This window comes from Schistocerca serialis, chromosome 11, assembly GCF_023864345.2.
Source record: "Schistocerca serialis cubense isolate TAMUIC-IGC-003099 chromosome 11, iqSchSeri2.2, whole genome shotgun sequence".
NCBI classification, from domain to species: domain Eukaryota; kingdom Metazoa; phylum Arthropoda; class Insecta; order Orthoptera; family Acrididae; genus Schistocerca; species Schistocerca serialis.
Window position 1 is genome coordinate 189,014,398 of NC_064648.1, and position 18,929 is coordinate 189,033,326.

General features: G+C 44.0%; 1 non-coding gene across 1 annotated transcript; it reads left to right on the plus strand.

Annotated features, from left to right (window-relative positions):
• The first annotated feature begins 7,159 nt into the window (after window positions 1-7,159).
• Window positions 7,160-7,234, plus strand: Trnap-cgg (transfer RNA proline (anticodon CGG)). Its single transcript has one exon. It is a non-coding gene; the product is annotated as a tRNA-Pro (tRNA).
• Window positions 7,235-18,929: the final 11,695 nt, after the last annotated feature.

An 18,929-nucleotide genomic window follows, 5' to 3' on the forward strand; every position in this document is an offset into this window, starting at 1 on the left:
ATGATCCTGTAACGAAGCGCGCTGCTCTCCGTTGGATCTTCTCTATCTCTTCTATCAACCTTATCTGGTACGGATCCCACACCGGTGAGCAGTATTCGAGCAGTGGTCGAACAAGTGTACTGCAACCTACTTCCTTTGTTTTCGGATTGCATTTCCTTAGGATTCCTCCAATGAATCTCATTCTGGCATCTGCTTTACCGACGATCAACTTTATCTGATCATTCCATTTTAAATCACTCCTAATCTCTACTCCCAGATAATTTATGGAATTAACAGCTTCCAGTTGCTGACCTGCTATATTGTAGCTAAATGATAAAGGATCTTTCTTTCTCCGTATTTGCAGCACATTACACTTGTCTACATTGAGATTAAATTGCCATTCCCTGCACCATGCGTCAATTCATTGCCGATCGTCCTGCATTTCAGTACAATTTTCCATTGTTACAACCTCTCGATATACTACAGCGTCATCCGCAAAAAGCCTCAGAGAACTTACGATGTTATTCACAAGGTCATTTATATATGTATATTGTGAATAGCAACGGTCCTACGACACTCCCCTGCGGCACACCTGAAATCACTCTTACTTCGGAAGACTTCTCTCCATTGAGAATGACATGCTGCGTTCTATTGTCTAGGAACTCTTCAACCCAATCACACAATTGGTCTGATAGTCCGTATGCTCTTACTTTGTTCATTAAACGATAGTGAGGAACTGTATCAAACGCCTTGCGAAAGTCAAGAAACACGGCATCTACCTGGGAACCCGTGTCTATGGCCCTGTGAGTCTCGTGGACGAATAGCGCAAGCTGGGTTTCACACGATCGTCTTTTTCGATACCCATACTGATTCCTACAGAGTAGATATCTAGTCTCCAGAAAAGTCATTAAACTCGAACATAAAACGTGTTCCAAAACTCTACAACTGATTGACATTAGAGATATAGGTCTATAGTTCTGCACATCTGTTCGACGTCCCTTCTTGAAAACGGGGATGACCTAAGCCCTTTTCCAATCCTTTGGAACGCTACGCTCTTCTAGAGACCTACGGTACACCGGTGCAAGAAGGGGGTCATGTCCCCTCGCGTGTAAAATCGAACTGGTATCCCATCAGGTCCAGCGGCCTTTCCTGTTTTGAGAGATTTTGTTTTTCTATCCCTCTGTCATCTATTTCTATATCTACCATTTTGTTATCTGTGCGACAATCTAGAGAAGGAACTACAGTGCAGTCTTCCTCTGTGAAACAGCTTTGGAAAAGGATATTTAGTATTTCGGTCTTTAGTCTGTCATCCTGGACATTTTGTTTTGATCCACCTAACGCTTTGACGTAAGACCTAAATTTCTTATGATTAGGACCATGAGTAATAACAAAATATTTACAATGAAAGTGTCTGAAAGTTCGTTTCTTTCATTGCCAGTTATATATATTATGGCTCATTCTGTGTTCGTATATACACTCCTGGAAATTGAAATAAGAACACCGTGAATTCATTGTCCCAGGAAGGGGAAACTTTATTGATACATTCCTGGGGTCAGATACATCACATGATCACACTGACAGAACCACAGGCACATAGACACAGGCAACAGAGCATGCACAATGTAGGCACTAGTACAGAGTATATCCACCTTTCGCAGCAATGCAGGCTGCTATTCTCCCATGGAGACGATCGTAGAGATGCTGGATGTAGTCCTGTGGAACGGCTTGCCATGCCATTTCCACCTGGCGCCTCAGTTGGACCAGCGTTCGTGCTGGACGTGCAGACCGCGTGAGACGACGCTTCATCCAGTCCCAAACATGCTCAATTGGGGACAGATCCGGAGATCTTTCTGGCCAGGGTAGTTGACTTACACCTTCTAGAGCACGTTGGGTGGCACGGGATACATGCGGACGTGCATTGTCCTGTTGGAACAGCAAGTTCCCTTGCCGGTCTAGGAATGGTAGAACGATGGGTTCGATGACGGTTTGGATGTACCGTGCACTATTCAGTGTCCCCTCGACGATCACCAGTGGTGTACGGCCAGTGTAGGAGATCGCTCCCCACACCATGATGCTGGGTGTTGGCCCTGTGTGCCTCGGTCGTATGCAGTCCTGATTGTGGCGCTCACCTGCACTGCGCCAAACACGCATACGACCATCATTGGCACCAAGGCAGAAGCGACTCTCATCGCTGAAGACGACACGTCTCCATTCGTCCCTCCATTCACGCCTGTCGCGACACCACTGGAGGCGGGCTGCACGATGTTGGGGCGTGAGCGGAAGACGACCTAACGGTGCGCGGGACCGTAGCCCAGCTTCATGGAGACGGTTGCGAATGGTCCTCGCCGATACCCCAGGTGCAACAGTGTCCCTAATTTGCTGGGAAGTGGCGGTGCGGTCCCCTACGGCACTGCGTAGGATCCTACGTTCTTGGCGTGCATCCGTGCGTCGCTGCGGTCCAGTCCCAGGTCGACGGGCACGTGCACCTTCCGCCGACCACTGGCAACAACATCGATGTACTGTGGAGACCTCACGACCCACGTGTTGAGCAATTCGGCGGTACGTCCACCCGGCCTCCCGCATGCCCACTATACGCCCTCGCTCAAAGTCCGTCAACTGCACATACGGTTCACGTCCGCGCTGTCGCGGCATGCTACCAGTGTTAAAGACTGCGATGGAGCTCCGTATGCCACGGCAAACTGGCTGACACTGACGGCGGCGGTGCACAAATGCTGCGCGCCATTCGACGGCCAACACCGCGGTTCCTGGTGTGTCCGCTGTGCCGTGCGTGTGATCATTGCTTGTACAGCCCTCTCGCAGTGTCCGGAGCAAGTATGGTGGGTCTGACACACCGGTGTCAATGTGTTCTTTTTTCCATTTCCAGGAGTGTATATCACTTATAGTTAATTTAGCACAGCACTCGTCTTCAGGCCACGAGTGGCCTACCGGGACCGTCCGACCGCCGCGTCATCATCAGTGGAGGATGCGGATAGGAGGGGCGTGGTGTCAGCACACTGCTCTCCCGGTCTTTATGGTGGTTTTCTTTGACCGAAGCCGCTACTATTCGGTCGAGTAGCTCCTCAACTGGCATCACGAGGCTGAGTGCACCCCGAAAAATGGCAACAGCGCATGACGGCCTGGATGGTCACCCATCCAAGTGCGGGCCACGCCCGACAGCGCTTAACTTCGGTGATCTGGCGGGAACCGGTGTATCCTCTGCGGCAAGGTCGTTGCCATAGTTAATTTACTCCCTGCGAATTGTGAGTCGCTTGCGCCCCCACTGACGCGATTCCCGCCTGCGAGTGTTGCAGCCGTTGGCACTCGACACACTCTCATTGGGCCAGCCGTTCCTCTAAGGCCGGTACTACATTATCATACTTATTTGTTAAAGTTGATATGTAAAATATTTACGTCAAAGAAATTTGATGGTGTAATAGGGAACTTTGTCAAATCTCGCCTGTCGTCATATAAATATGATCTGATGTAGGGCCTGGCTGTAGATTTGATCATAAAAGTCGTTCGTCTTCTGTTCACTGCAATGTCAAATGTAGCCGCTTTGAGGGCTGGCGTCGTTACAGCTATTTCGCGTCTCTGTAGTGTGTTCGTAAACATGACTTCAAAGTTGGTTTGTTCCTTATACGCTTTTTTTTTTCTTAATAAACTTGCTTCTACTAGGGTAGGGGGTGAGCAAGGGACACAGTGCATGCTATTGCCCATATAGCGTACCAAACATTTGTCTGCCTTCACATATTCTCCGTTCAATGCTTTATAAATCGCTTCACAGACTTCTGGAATTATTTTAGTTAATGTGCAATGTGATATTTCATTGCTGTACCGTAAACTACGAGGAGTAGCTCCCTCCTGTATCAAGATAGCTCAGTGTCACAGTTTGCCTGTCTTCTGCATGTATAGCATTTCTCAAGAGAGTATCCTGATTTTTAAAATGAGAAGCCACTTTACTGACCAAATACTGACATACACTTTCATCTGTACGTAAGTAATTTACACTACTGGCCATTAAAATTGCTACACCAAGAAGAAATGCAGATGGTAAACGGGTATTCATTGGACGAATTTATTATACTAGAACTGACATGTGATTACATTTTCACGCAATTTGGGTGCATAGATCCTGAGAAGTCAGTACGCAGAACAACCACCTCTGGCCGCAATAACGGCCTCGAAACGCCTGGGCATTGAGTCAAACAGAGCTTGGATGGCGTGTACAGGTACAGCTGCCCGTGCAGCTTCAACACGATACCACAGTTCATCGAGAGTAGTGACTGGCGTATTGTGACGAGCCAGTTGCTCGGCCACCATTGACCTGACGTTTCCAATTGGTGAGAGATCTGGAGAATGTGCTGGCCAGGTCGGCAGTCGAATATTTTCTGTATCCAGAAAGGCCCGTACAGGACCTGCAACATGCGGTCGTACATTATCCTGCAGAAATGTAGGGTTTCGCAGGGATCGAATGAAGGGTAGAGCCACGGGTCGTAACACATCTGAAATGTAACGTCCACTGTTCAAAGTGCCGTCAATACGAACAAGAGGTGACCGAGACGTGTAACCAATGGCACGCCGTACCATCACGCTGGGTGATACGCCAGTATGGCGATGACGAATACACGCTTCCAATGTGCGTTCACCGCGATGTCGCCAAACACGGATGCGACCATCATGATGCGGTAAACACAACCTGGATCCATCCGAAAAAATGACGTTTTACCATTCGTGCTCCCAGGTTCGTCGTTGAGTACACCATCGCAGGCGCTCCAGTCTCTCATGTAGCTTCAAGGGTAACCGCAGCCACGGTCTCCGAGCTGATAGTCCGTGCTGTTGCAAATGTCGTCGAACTGTTCGTGCAGATGGTTGTTGTCCTTCAAACGTCCCCATTTGTTGACTCAGGGATCTAGACGTGGCTGCACGATCCGTTACAGCCATATGGATAATATGCCTGTCATCTCGACTGCTAGTGATACGAGGCCGTTGGGATCCAGCACGGCGTTCCGTATTACCCTCCTGAAGCCACCGATTCCATGTTCTGCTAACAGTCATTTGATCTCGACCGACGCGAGCAGCAATGTCGCTATACGATGAACCGCAATCACGATAGGGTACAATCCGACCTTTATCAAAGTCGGAAACGTGATGGTACGCATTTCTCCTCCTTACACGAGGCATAACAACAACGTTTCACCAGGCAACGCCGGTCAACTGCTGTTTGTACATGAGAAATCGGTTGGAAACGTTCCTCATGTCAGCACATTGTAGGTGTCGCCACCGGCGCCAACCTTGTGTGAACGCTCTGAAAAGCTAATCATTTGCATATCACAGCATCTTCTTCCTGTCGGTTAAATTTCGCGTCTGTAGCACATCATCTTCGTGATGCAGCAATTTTAATGGCCAGTATTGTATATACAGAGCGGTCCAAAAAAATGTATCCACTGTTAAAAAAAGTCCATAACTGACAAACTAATTGACGGAGTTGTCTCATATTTGGTAGTGTAATAGTTTGTAGTTCAGGCAACCGCCACACAAGCGTAGTATTGCGTTTGTCGGATGACAGTCACCAGATAGTCAGTGTTTTGTTCTTAGTTGCACCTAGTTACTGGAGTAAACACGGCTGGCGCAAGGCTTACATTCGATGAAAGGAAGTCAGTTTTGAAGTGGTATTTTAAGTACGAAAACATTAATGAGGTTCAACGGCAGTGCCGAAATGAGTATCAAACAGAGCCACCGACAAGTTTAACCATTCGTCGCATTAGAGACAAATTTGAACACGAAGGCTGTGTTACAGATGTACACAAACAACGATCTGGACGACCTGTATCAGTAACAAGTCTAGCTAACTCCCGTCGTGTGTTACAACAATTCACTCGCTCACCACAGGGGTCTGAGAGACAGTGTGCCCGTGAAACTGGAGTGAGTCGCTCAAGTGTTCGGCGAATTTTGAGGACAGTAAAGTGGAAGTGCAACATCCCACGGCTGCTACACGCAATGAACGAGGACGACCCAGATCGTAGAATGGAGTATTGCGAGTGCTTTACTAACATGGTGCGCAACGATGAAGAGTTTGCAGCGATGTTTGTGTGGTCTGATGAGGCACAGTTCAAACTCAGTGGTACAGTAAATCGCTGCAAGTGCATCTACTTGGCCGCCGAAAATCCGACCGTCCATGCACACATAGCCGTGAATTTGCCAGGAGTAAATGTGTTGTGTGGGTTGTCTTACCGGTGCTTGATTGGGCCATTCTTCTTTGACGGCACAGTTACCGGTGGGGTGTACCTTCAGAAGCTTGAGACATCCATTTTACCTGCCATCCGAGACTTGTATGGAGACGGAAGAGCTTACTTTCAACAAGATGGTGCCCCAACCCACTACCAAAATCGTGTTGGGGCGTGTCTCGACGAAAATCTACCAGGAAGGTGGATAGGCCGTAGAGGTGCTGTGGAGTATCCACCACGTTCCCCAGACCTAACTCCTCTGGACCTGTGGGGAACACTAAAGGACGTCGTTTATCGACAAAAGCCACGCACATGGGATGAACTTCGTGAATCCATCGTACATTCGCGTGCAAATATCCAACTGAACACGTTACAGTCAGTAGTTCGTGCTGCAGTTCGGCGGCATCATTTGCGTGTGGATGTTAATGGTGACCATTTCGAACACCTACAGTGATATCTTCAAGATGGACTTTAAGCTACACTTTCACCAAAAATGAGACAACTCCGTCAATTAGTTTGCAAGACTTGACTTCCTCGAAAAGCAGCTCTCGTAACAAATTTTGCTGAATGATTTTATCATCTTCACGTGATACCTAGGGCTTCATCCAAGCATATTTTGATGAATGATTTTTTTCTCGACGTAATACCTAGGGCTTCATCCAAGTATGTTTCCTTTTTCTCAGCCGCTTTTCTTCCAAATACACACACACGATGCAATTGTGCTACTAGCGATTGCGGAGTCCACCATCTTGGAAATATAGTGTTAATTAAATGAAACCCTCAGCTGCCGACAGGTGTTGTTGACATATCTTGATGGGGACTGCTGAAAATGTATGCCCGACAGGGACTCGAACATGGGATCTCCTGCTTACATTGATGGCCTGCGAACCTCGCAGGAGTGCTTCTGTAAAGTTTGGAAGGTAGGAGACGAGATACTGGCAGAAGTAAAGCTGCGAGGTCGGGTAGCTCAGTTGGTAGAGCACTTGCCCGCGGAAGGCAAAGGTCCCGAGTTCGAGTCTCGGTCCGGCACACAGTATTAATCTGCCAGGAAGTTTCATATCAGCGCTCACTCCGCTGCAGAGTGAAAAGCTCATTCTGAAATTCGACGAATATTTGTTCATGTTTGGCTCCACGTACACGTTCGACTACCGGCTGCTGCACTAACTCCCAGGGCTCTGGAAACTGTGTAGAGAAAAAAACATACTAACAGAGACTTTCAATTATTAACGACTCGAGTGACACCAAAGGATAACGCTATTGTAAAGTAAAAACACAAACTTTGTACCCCCTACTCTTATTGCATATTTTATGATCAAATTTTTAAAATGAGTATTCAACCCTCAATTAGTTTTAAGACCCATATTTCAACAACAACAAAAAAAACCCTAAATGACGGTCGTTTTCCGTGTACGTCAAAAGAAAAACTTTATGTGTTTTAAATTGGTCGTTAAAAGTGATTAATGTCAATCACTGTAACAGCCACAGACCCCTAACCGGCCCTCATGGAAGGGGGAACGAATTGTACATGGTAACGGGTTGTTGCTGTCGTCTTCAGTCCTCAGACAGGTTTGATGCAGCTCTCCATGCTACTCTATCCTGTGCAAGCTTCTTCATCTCCCAGTACCTACTGCAGCCTACATACTTCTGAATCTGCTTAGTGTATTCATCTCTCGGTCTCCCTCTACGATTTTTACCCTCCACACTGCCCTCCAATACTAAATTGGTGATCCCTTGATGTCTCAGAACATGTCCTACCAACCGGTCCCTTCTTCTAGTCAAGTTGTGCCACAAATTTCTCTTCTCCCCAATGCTATTCAATACCTCCTCATTAGTTATGTGATCTACCCATCAAATATTCAGCATTCTTCTGTAGCACCACATTTCGAAACCTTCTAGTCTCTTCTTGTCCAAACTGTTTATCATCCATGTTTCACTTCCATACACGGCTGCACTTCGTACAAATACTTTGAGAATAGACTTCCTGACACTTAAATCTAGCCGCCCGTTGCGGCCGAGCGGTTATAGGCGCTTCAGCCTGGAACCGCACTGCTGCTACGGTCGCAGGTTAGAAACCGGCCTCTGGCCAGAATGTGTGTGATGTCCTTAGGTTAGTTAGGTTTAAGTAGTTCTAAGTCTAGGGGACTGATGACCTCAGATGTTAAGTCCCATAGTGCTTAGAGCCATTTGAACCATTTTGAACTTAAATCTATACTCGATGCCAACAAATTTCTCTTCTTCAGAAGCTCTTTCCTTGCCATAGCCAGTCTACATTTTATATTCTCTCTACTTCGCTCATCATCATTTATTTTGCTCCCCAAATAGCAAAACTCATTTACTGCTTCAAGTGTCTCATTTCCTAATCTAATTCCCTCAGCATCACCTGATTTAATACGACTAAATTTCATTACCCTCGTTTTACTTTTTTGATGTTCATCATATATCCTCCTTTCGAGACAGTGTGCATTCCGTACAGCTGCTCTTTCAGGTCCTTTGCTGTCTCTGACAGAATTACAATGTTATCGGCAAACCTCCACGTTTTTATTTCTTCTCCATGGATTTTAATTCCTACTCCAGTTTTTTCGTTTCCTTTACTGATTGCTAGACAACGGCCTTGCCGCAGTGGATGCACCGGTTCCCGTGAGATCACCGATGTTAAGCGCTGTCGGGCGTGGTCGGCACTTGGATGGGTGACCGTCCAGGCCGCCATGCGCTGTTGCAATTTTTGGGGGTGCACTCAGCCTCGTGATGCCAATTGAGGAGCTACTCGACTGAATAGTAGCGACTTCGGTCAAGAATACCATCATAACGATCGGGAGAGCGGTGCTCACCCCACGCCCCTCCTATCCGCATCCTCTACTGAGGATGACACGGCGGTCGGATGGTCCCGGTAGGCCACTCGTGGCCTGAAGACGGAGTGCTTTTTAGTGCTTACTGATTGCTAAATACAGGGTGTTTCAAAAAGAATATACGTATTTCAAATGCATACGAATATGGAACTTAACATACATATTTACAAACCTCTCAAGTTCTGACTACGTCCTCCATAAGCGACACGAACAATATCACATCGATACTCAAATTCTTCCCATCTCGGGCAAGCACGTCCTTCGTCACTGATGTTATCGCAGTACACATCCGGTTCTTCAACTCTTCCAGGTTCTGTGGGACTGATGATACATAAATGTTGTCTGTAACGAAACCCCATAGGAAGAAGTCAGTTGTCAAATCCGGTGACTGTGGAGCTCCTTGACGACCAGATCAACAGTTCGGTAGAGTTTCATTCAGATATTCACGCACTTATCGACTCCAGTGAGCGGATACCCCGTCTTGTTGAAAAACGAAGTCACCTTCGTGGAGCCTCAGAAACAACCAGTTTTGTAACATAGCGAGATACTGTTTCTGTCAAAGAAGAGCCGGCCGCGGTGGTCTAGCGGTTCTAGGCGCTCAGTCAGGAACCGCGCGACTGCTACGGTCGCAGGTTCGAATCCTGCCTAGGGCATGGATGTGTGTGATGTCCTTAGGTTCGTTAGGTTTAAGTAGTTCTAAGTTCTAGGGGACTGATGACCTTGGAAGTTAAGTCCCATAGTGCTCAGAGCCATTTGAACCATTTTTGTCAAAGAAGAATGGGTCGTAAACAGATGATTTGGATTTCACACAAAACACATTGACTTCGGGCGAATATCGTACATGTTCAATGGCTGCATGTGGCTTCTGTAGGCCCCAAATTCGACCACTGTGTTTGTTTACCTGACCACTGACATGGAAACTTGCTTCATCACTGAATATGATGCATTGTGTGAAAGTGTTATCATTGTAAATAGCATCAAGAATCTCCTTACAAAATGCTACACGTTTTCGTTTGTCATCAGGACGCAGAGCTTGTAACAGCTGTAACTTGTACGGCTTCATAACCAACCGACGTCTCAAAACACGCCAAATTGTTGTTGTAGACAGTTGTAACTCCCGACTGGCACGACGAGTTGATTTTGATGAACTACGCTGGAAAGCAGTTTCAATTCGTGAAACATTTTCTTCAGGAACACGAGGGCGGCCAGGACTCTTTCCTTTACATACACATCCTGTATCATCTGCGAATGTTCCACCCATTCGGAGGATTAATTTGGTACCTCAACCTGAAACGTCTTTGCACTGTAATCACGAAATTGCACTTCGCAAACTCGAGAATGCAAAATAATTTCTGCTGCGGAGTAGCCATTTTAAACAAATGACGGTTACCAAGCAAAACAGAAGACAACTGACATCTAGCGGCCATTAATATAAACTAGACTACGTATTCGTTTCTCCAATAGCCGAGCCGAGGCGCAGCGATCGATAGTCTGGACAAAATAATACTTTGTAATACGTATACTCTTTTTGAAACTCCCTGTGTATAGATTGAATAACATCGGGGATAGGCTATAGTCCTGTCTCACTCCCTTCTCAGCCACTGCTTCCCTTTCATGCCCCTCGACTCTTATAATTTCCAACTGGTTTCTGTACAGATTGTAAAGAGCCTTTCTCTCCCTGTAACGTCTAAAAATGGTAAAAAGAATTATTGTATGCTACTTCCTTCTCTTTAGCTTACAAGGGGACCATCCACACTGTAAATCGCGGGTTTTGATGCGCTTCAAATACGTTGTAGAGGCACTTACCCTGACTTCCTGGCTGTTTTTTTAGCGACGGGCCTTGGCTTTTGAGAGAATCGATTTTGAAATTCATTGTGTACTTTCTATTGCCGTAACATTCCATACATCCAGAGCAGATAAGCGTAGTGCAGCGGTGGAGGTACTGTGTTCGAATCCTGCTCGGGTATATTTTTTTTCTTTCAAAATCGACTGGATCTTTCAATTTTGTTTCAAAGAATAACAAAAAACAGAGTAAGGTTTGCGAAATTATAAAGATATATTCAGTTATTAATTTTTTCAAACATTCATTCTGTTTTTGGTTCGCAGATGAAGTTCCAAATGTTCGTCCAACGGTCGCTTCTTGTATTACCTGAAATCGATCTCCGCCCATTATCGTCCCCTCTCCCGTGAATACCGTTAGCCGTAACGGGAACCCCAGATGCTAGTTGCGGCCAATCAGGATACGCATCTAACTACGGCGTCAGTTGCTCGCAAAGCGTCTCTAGTGCCGTGTGTTGGAAAAATTCTGTGAAATGGAAGAATTGAGTGTTTCTGCAGTAGTGCAGCCAGAAGAAGATTCATAAGTAGAGGAGCTGAACGAAGAATCAAAAGACGAAATCACAAAATGCCATTAAATACGCCAAAAATCTACTTCACGAGCAGAATTCGAACACGGTGCCTCCACCGCTTTAGCCATGAACCTTTTCCGCTGCGCTACGCTGACTTGTTCGAAGTATATGTAATGTTACAGGTATGGAAAGTGCGCAATGAACTTCAAAATCGATATTTTCAAAAACCAAGGCCCGTCGCTAAAAAACCGGTTAGCCAGGTAGTCAGGGTTAGTGCCTCTACAACGTATTTGAAGCGCATCAAAATTCGTGATTTAAAGTATGGAAGGTCCCCTTGTTAGCCTCAGGCGGTGGCGTGGGCTGTTACGTAAAGTACTCCTCAGTACTTGCGGCTGGCTCCCACGCTAGTACGCTGAGCTAGGGACGTCATCACATTACTGCTGAGTGAGAGACGCCAACTTTCTGCTACAAACCCGTCTGGTGGGGCGTGCTAGGGGCTCGGCGAGGTAGCGGCCGCAACAGCAGGTTTGTCTCTCGCCTGCCAGCTTCCTAACCCTCTCCACGTGTCTGCCAATCCTTCCTAATGAGGGCGAAATGCTCTTTCCGTGCCATGTGCGGTTCACTTGTTTTCATGAGCATTGTATCCTTTAGCGGTAGTTTTTGGGAATAAAAGCAATCTTTTCGACGAAACCTGGCATTTATCATGTTACGTGTAGGAAAAACACCCCAGATGCGCACCTGCTACCATCCTGACGTGCGCAGGGCCTTATTGGACTTCTTCCTGTGTATTTTTCTCCCTGTGCTGGCGCGTTCTACATCATCTACATCTGCATGGATACTCTGCAAATCACATTTAGTGCCTGGCAGAGGGTTCATCGAACCACCTTCACAATTCTCTATTATTCCAATCTCGTATAGCGCGTAGAAAGAATGAACACCTATATCTTTCCGTACGAGCTCTGTTTCCCTTATTTTATCTTGGTGATCGTTCCTCCCTAAGTAGGTCGTTGTCAACAAAGTATTTTCGCATTCGGAGGAGAAAGTTGGTGATTGGAATTTCGTGAGCAGATTCCGTGGCAACAAAAAACGCCTTTCTTTTAACGATTTCCATCCCAAATCCTGTATCATTTCTGTGACACTCTCTCCCACATTTCGCGATAATACAAAACGTGCTGCCTTTCTTTGAACTTTTTCGATGTACTCCGTCAGTCCTATCTGGTAAGGATCCCACACCGCGCAGCAGTATTCTAAAAGAGGACGGACAAGTGTAGTGTAGGCAGTCTCCTTAGTAGGTCTGTTACATTTTCTAAGTGTCCTGCCAATTAAACGCAGTCTTTGGTTAGCCTTCCCACAACATTTTCCGTGTGTTCCTTCCAATTTGTTCGTAATTGTAATGCCTAGGTATTTAGTTGAATTCACGGCTTTTAGATTAGACTGATTTATCGTGTAGCCGAAGTTTAACGAGTTCCTCTTAGCACTCATGTGGATGACCTCACACTTTTCGTTATTTAGGGTCAACTGCCACTCTTCGCACCATTTAGATATTTTTTCTAAATCTTTTTGCAGTTTGTTTTGATCTTCTGATTTTATTAGTCAATAAACGACAGCTAATCTAATCTAATCTAATCTAATCTAGCGTCATCTGCAAACAACCGAAGACGGCTGCTCAGATTGTCTCCCAAATCGTTTATATAGATAAGGAGCAGCAAAGGGCCTATAACAGTACCTTGGGGAACGCCTGAAACGACTTCTGTTTTACTCGATGACTTTCCGTCAATTACTATGAACTGTGATCTCTCAGACATGAAATCGCAAATCTAGTCGCATAACTGAGACGATATTCCGTAAGCACGCAATTTCACTACGATCCGCTTGTGTAGTACAGTGTCAAAAGCCTTCCGGAAATCCAGAAATGCGGAATCGATCTGAAATCGCTTGCCAATAGCACTCAACACTTTATGTGAATAAAGAGATAGTTGTCTTTCACAGGAACGATGTTTTTTCAACCTATGCTGACTGTGTGTCAATAGACCGTTTTCTTCGACGTAATTCATAATGTTCGAGCACAATATATGTTCCAAAATCCTACTGCATATCGGCGTTAACGATATGGGCCTGTAATTTAGTGTATTACTCCTATCTACTACCTTACTTGAATATTGGTGTGACCTGTGCAATTTTCCAGTCTTTGGGTACGAATCTTTCGTCGAGCGAACGGTTGTGTATGATTGTTAAGTATGGAGCTAATGTGTCAGCATACTCCGAAAGGAACCTAATTGGTATACAGTCTGGACCAGAAGACTTCCTTTTATTAACTGATTTAAGTTGCTTCACTACTCCGAGGATATTTACTTCTACGTTACTCATGTTGGCAGCTGTTCTCGATTCGAATTCTGGAATATTTATTTCATCTTCTTTTGTGAAGGCATTTCGGAAGGATGTGTTTAGTAACTCTGCATTGGCAGCACTTCCTTCGATAGTATCTCCATTGCTATCGTGCAGAGAAGGCATTGATTGTTTCTTGCCGCCAACATTCTTCACGTACGACCAGAATCTCTTTGGATTTTCTGCCACGTTTCGAGACAAAGTTTTATTGTGGAAACTGTTATAGGCATCTCGCATTCTCGTCCGCGCTAAATTTCGTGCTTCCGTAAAAGATCGCCAATCTTGGGGATTTTGCGTCTGTTTAAATTTGGGATGTTTGTTTCGTTGTTTCTGCAACAGTGTTATAACCCGTTTTGTGTACCGAGGAGGATCAGCTTCGTCGTTTGTTAATTTATTTGATATAAATCTCTCAATAGCTGCCGATACTATTTCTTTAAATTTAAGCCACATCTGGTCTACACTTACATTATTAATTTTTCGCTATTCAGATCTTGGGGTGGATAGATAGATAAGACAGGTGAAGGAACGAGACTTTTTGTTCTGGTTATGTAGGTGTTTCCTTCTTCAGCAAACTGCACTTCTGCTTCGATGAATGAACGCTTTCAGCTTTACTGCCTTGGAAATAATTGTTGAAAGATTCCTAGCACTTCAGCTGTTGTCCTTCATGGTAACTAAAAGTGACCCAACTTTCTCTACAAGCAAACTGTGGCACTCGTCTGCGGTTGCTTAACAGCTATTTATCCGAGTTGGCAAAATAATTCAAGTAAAGCAACAATTTACACAATTTTGTCAATGGTATTCTCGTTCACGTAATCGTTCACTTCGAATTTCAATATACCTTCAATAAACGTCTTCCCATTTAACTTTTTCCATTCTTCTCCACATCCACATCGCTGGTGCCTCCAAGCTTCTTCCATGTTCCTTCATCAATCTCCCAGTCTCCGCACCATACAGTGCAACGATCCAAATGTAACTTTTGGCAAGTCTTTTCCTCAGATCTTTGTTTAGTGGTCCGCAAAGTAAGTTCTGTTTCCTCTTGAATCCTTCTTTTGCCATTGCAATTATTTTCCTAATTTCTGTTGATCAATACTTATCATCCATTATTACACTTCGTAAGTAATTGAAGTTATTCACTTGCTCTATTTCCTCTCTCCCTATTTTCATATGACATTTTCTCCCCTTTCCTCCAATTACCACGCTTTTCGTTTTCTTCTTGTTATTCTTCATTCCACATTCTTCTAATGTTGTGTTTAGATCATCTAACATTTGTTCCATCTCTCTTGCTCTCTCTGCCATCACAACCATGTCGTCTGCAACCCTTATACACTCATCCTCCGACAACCTATACAAACTCCTCTCCTTCTATCAAAACGTTCATTAATAATTTGCTCCAGATAGATATTGAACAGTGTTGGTGATAAATAATAAGTATTAAGAAGAGTTGGAGAAGAAAGAAACATGCCAAAAGTCACCATATAAAGATAACGGAACTGGATTGGACATTGTTTGAAGAGGGACTGTTTATTGAAGGAATGGATAGAAGAAATGGTGGAGGGAAAAAGGGGAAAATGAAAAATAAGATATCAAATGCTGGGCAGTATCAAAGGAGAAAAATATTCAAAAATGAAAATACTCGCTATGGACAGACAAAAGTGGAAGAGGCCTAACTAACCCACTACAAGACCTGCCGTAAGGCAGAATACCATACTACTACTTCAATAAACGTACATATCTGATAATTTTCGGAACCTATGAATGTAGTGCATAACATATTTCATAGTAAATCGGCGTTTGTGATGTACGCTGAATTCACTCATGCAACTGAAGTGACGCTACGGACAGTGGCATCCTGTACTGGAACCGCAGTTGCACGTGTAAACGCCAAATTTTCGCTCAAGCTATGTAATTTTTGTCACTCAGTTCAACTCATTCTCCGATTTCGTATGCATAAAACTGAGGAACCTGTCACAAGCAGAGAACATTCTTCGTTTTTTGAAGTGAGCTCTGCAGCACACTTAGAGTTGAGTAAATTCTGTTGAGGAGTTTATAGCGTCCCCAGTGCCATATTACGAAAAGACTTAAAAACAATATTTATAAAGAAGACATGTCCGTCGGCCGTCGTAATTTAATATATATATTATTATTGTTATTATTATTTTTTGATTGTTGCCGACTTACGTGGTGGGCCTTAATAAAAATGATATTTAAGTTGAACAATGTAATAAACTTTTCATATTAATTTCCTCGGCTAGTCAGTTCACTTTAAAGCAATAAATCTTTAGTTATTAATTAAAATTGCGGCCCACACACGCGCGAGAGTATTTTTCTTACCTCCGTTAACCATTGTATTGCAGTCGGAGTCCTGGCTCTGGCTCTCGGCTATGGTACTGAAAATAAGAATCTTAAAGCTAAGTATTTTCTGCAACGTCGGGCGGCTGTGGAGAAAAATTAATATTATGCTAATAGCGGGCGAGTTTTCAGCTTCCGCTAATTTTTCATAAGTTAATATCGCCACGTAATGGCGTCGTTGGCTGCATCGGCCGCTGCGATTGTTGAGCTGTAAATTACTTGAATGCAGGTTAATTCAAGGAAGGCGGACATGAAATCGGGATCACCTCTTACAAATTAAAAGTGCACAATAATATTAAATCATTATATTATATGCTTAGCTCATACAAATATGCTTACATTTGCCAGCACTCGAAAGATGTCCGTCGATACACAATAAAGACAAGAGAAGAAGTAATGAAGACGACTAAAAAATTAACAAAAGAGTGTATCTTGTCACCTCTTTAGATCACTTTGTCATAAATTATTTCTTTGCATTTGAAACTTGGACAGAGAAATTATTATTTTACGGCTACATGAAAAAAAATTTCTTACAAATTATGAAAGTCTTCTTTATAAATATTGTTTTTAAGTCTTTTCGTAATATGGCACTGGGGACGCTATAAGTTTTACCGACTTCTTGGTAGTAATGGCAGAATTTGTGTTGCTTCGAAGGCAAAAAAGGTATATGTAGCCCAAAGAAATGTCGAAGAGAGAAAATGTAGAAATTTATACGGGTTTAACAATAAAAACATTATTTGCCTGGCGAAATCTGGAAAGAAGAGGGGGCGACCTTTCAAACGAGGTGAAAATAAAACGCTTCTATTGCTGTTTTGCAGACCCAAGTTTTCAGACTGATGTGCGAGAAACCGTAGGTATACAGCAGGCAACTGTGTCACTGACGTTTGCAGATGTTCGTCCTCATGTCTTCTCACAGCATAAATGTTATATTTTGCTGCGTTGGAAATAAGTAGGCGGATCAGAAAAATTAACAGTCGGTTTATTTCAAACCTAGCGATCTGTTTCTCGTAACGAACCACACGGGCGACGGCTTACGTCCTTGACACGCGAGCAGACCATTCTGCGTCGTATTTAACCGAAATTATCTTCGAGTTAGAAAACTCTGGCAGATTTCCTGTCTGGAATAAACGAAAATGTCATGTAATCTTAAGACTTCGTTCGCACAACGTGTTCACCTAACTTAAGTTCAAAATGGCTCTGAGCACTATGGGACTTAACATCTGAGGTCATCAGTCCCCTATAACTTAGAACTACTTAAACCTAAGTAACCTAAAGACATCACACACATCCATGCCCGAGGCAGGATTCGAACCTGCGACCGTAACAGTCGCGCGGTTCCGCACTGAAGCGCCTAGAACCGCTCGGCCACTGCGGCCGGCACCTAACTTAAGTACAAGAATGTTTCCCGCTTGTCGAAAATTCGGTTACATCTCAAGAAAATAAATAAATTTTCGTGAACCGTCCGTAATGGTCTTAATAGTAACACACATAAAAGTAAAACGTAAATGTAGTGTAACTCTTCCAGAACACACTGATGCCAGTTCCATATTTGTACACTGAATAGTTTGCCTGTTTGAGCGAGTTGACTGAAATGAAAGGACATTGTCAAGAAGGTGCGGAGGCAGAGAGAAGGCATTCCCTCGTCAGAGAATATGCTTCGAATTTTTTTATTCATGCGAAATAGAGAACTTTCTCAGAGAATGTTCTTTCGCTGTGACAATCTTCTCCAGAGAATGTTCTCTTTTTTATACACACGACCCATTTGTAATAGCTTTCCCAGTAGGAAATTGACAACTGGAGACGTTTTGCCATAGACTATCCAAAATGTCATGAAGTCTTTGAGATATTTGATCTCTATATTTATAGCACTCTTTCCACAAACAAGGTTGCTCCTCGTACATTTCATGAAAATGTACAGTTGTTGTGAACGACCACTATTTAGACAGATTCTGGCATCGCAAAAAGCACACACACACACACAACAAGATTACAAACACGAGAACCAAAATACAGCGGTGGTACTTCGAAATTCAGTCAAACGGTGGCAGTTGAATGACGCTATTCGGTGGTGGGGTAAGGAAAGTGGCGTCACAAATTACAAGCGAGTTGAACTCAGGCCATTGTGCATGGATTGAAGTTGGAAATGATACACTTAAACTAGTAGAACAATTTTCGTATTTGGGCAGCAAAGTAACAGTTTACAACTGAAATAGAGAGGATACAAAATGTGGACCAGCAATGGCAACATAAGCGTTTCTGAAGAAGAGAAATTTGTTAACATCGAATATAGACGTAGCAGTTAGGAAAACTTTATCAAAAATAATATATGTAGTGTAGCCAGGTCTGGAAGTGAAGAGTGGGTCATGAAAAGTTTAGCGAGAAGTCAACAGAAGCCATCTTTGCGTGGCCATCCTCCGCAGCAAACACATACATATTTGTTTTGTAAATAAAACCGCCTTTTCTTGCTGCAACTATAATTTATTTCTCCCAGACGCGGTTCACCTTTTTTTTACACTAAGGCATCCACAGTGCGATAGTTTGTTGGTGTGGTGTCTAGGATATCTGCATAATTGGTTCGCTAGACAAACAACACACAAATAGTATTCATGAGTTTTATTACAAAAAGAAAATTACAATACGTAACTTTTGCAATTATACAGATGGGTCGCAAGCAAAGGCGACATACGAAATGAGCAGTCTTCTTCAGTACCGACAATTCCTAGTCTGTGATACATAGAGAGTGCAAGCGAAATGACGAAAGTTAAGGCTGGTAATCTTGAAGCTGCTATTGAACTGGG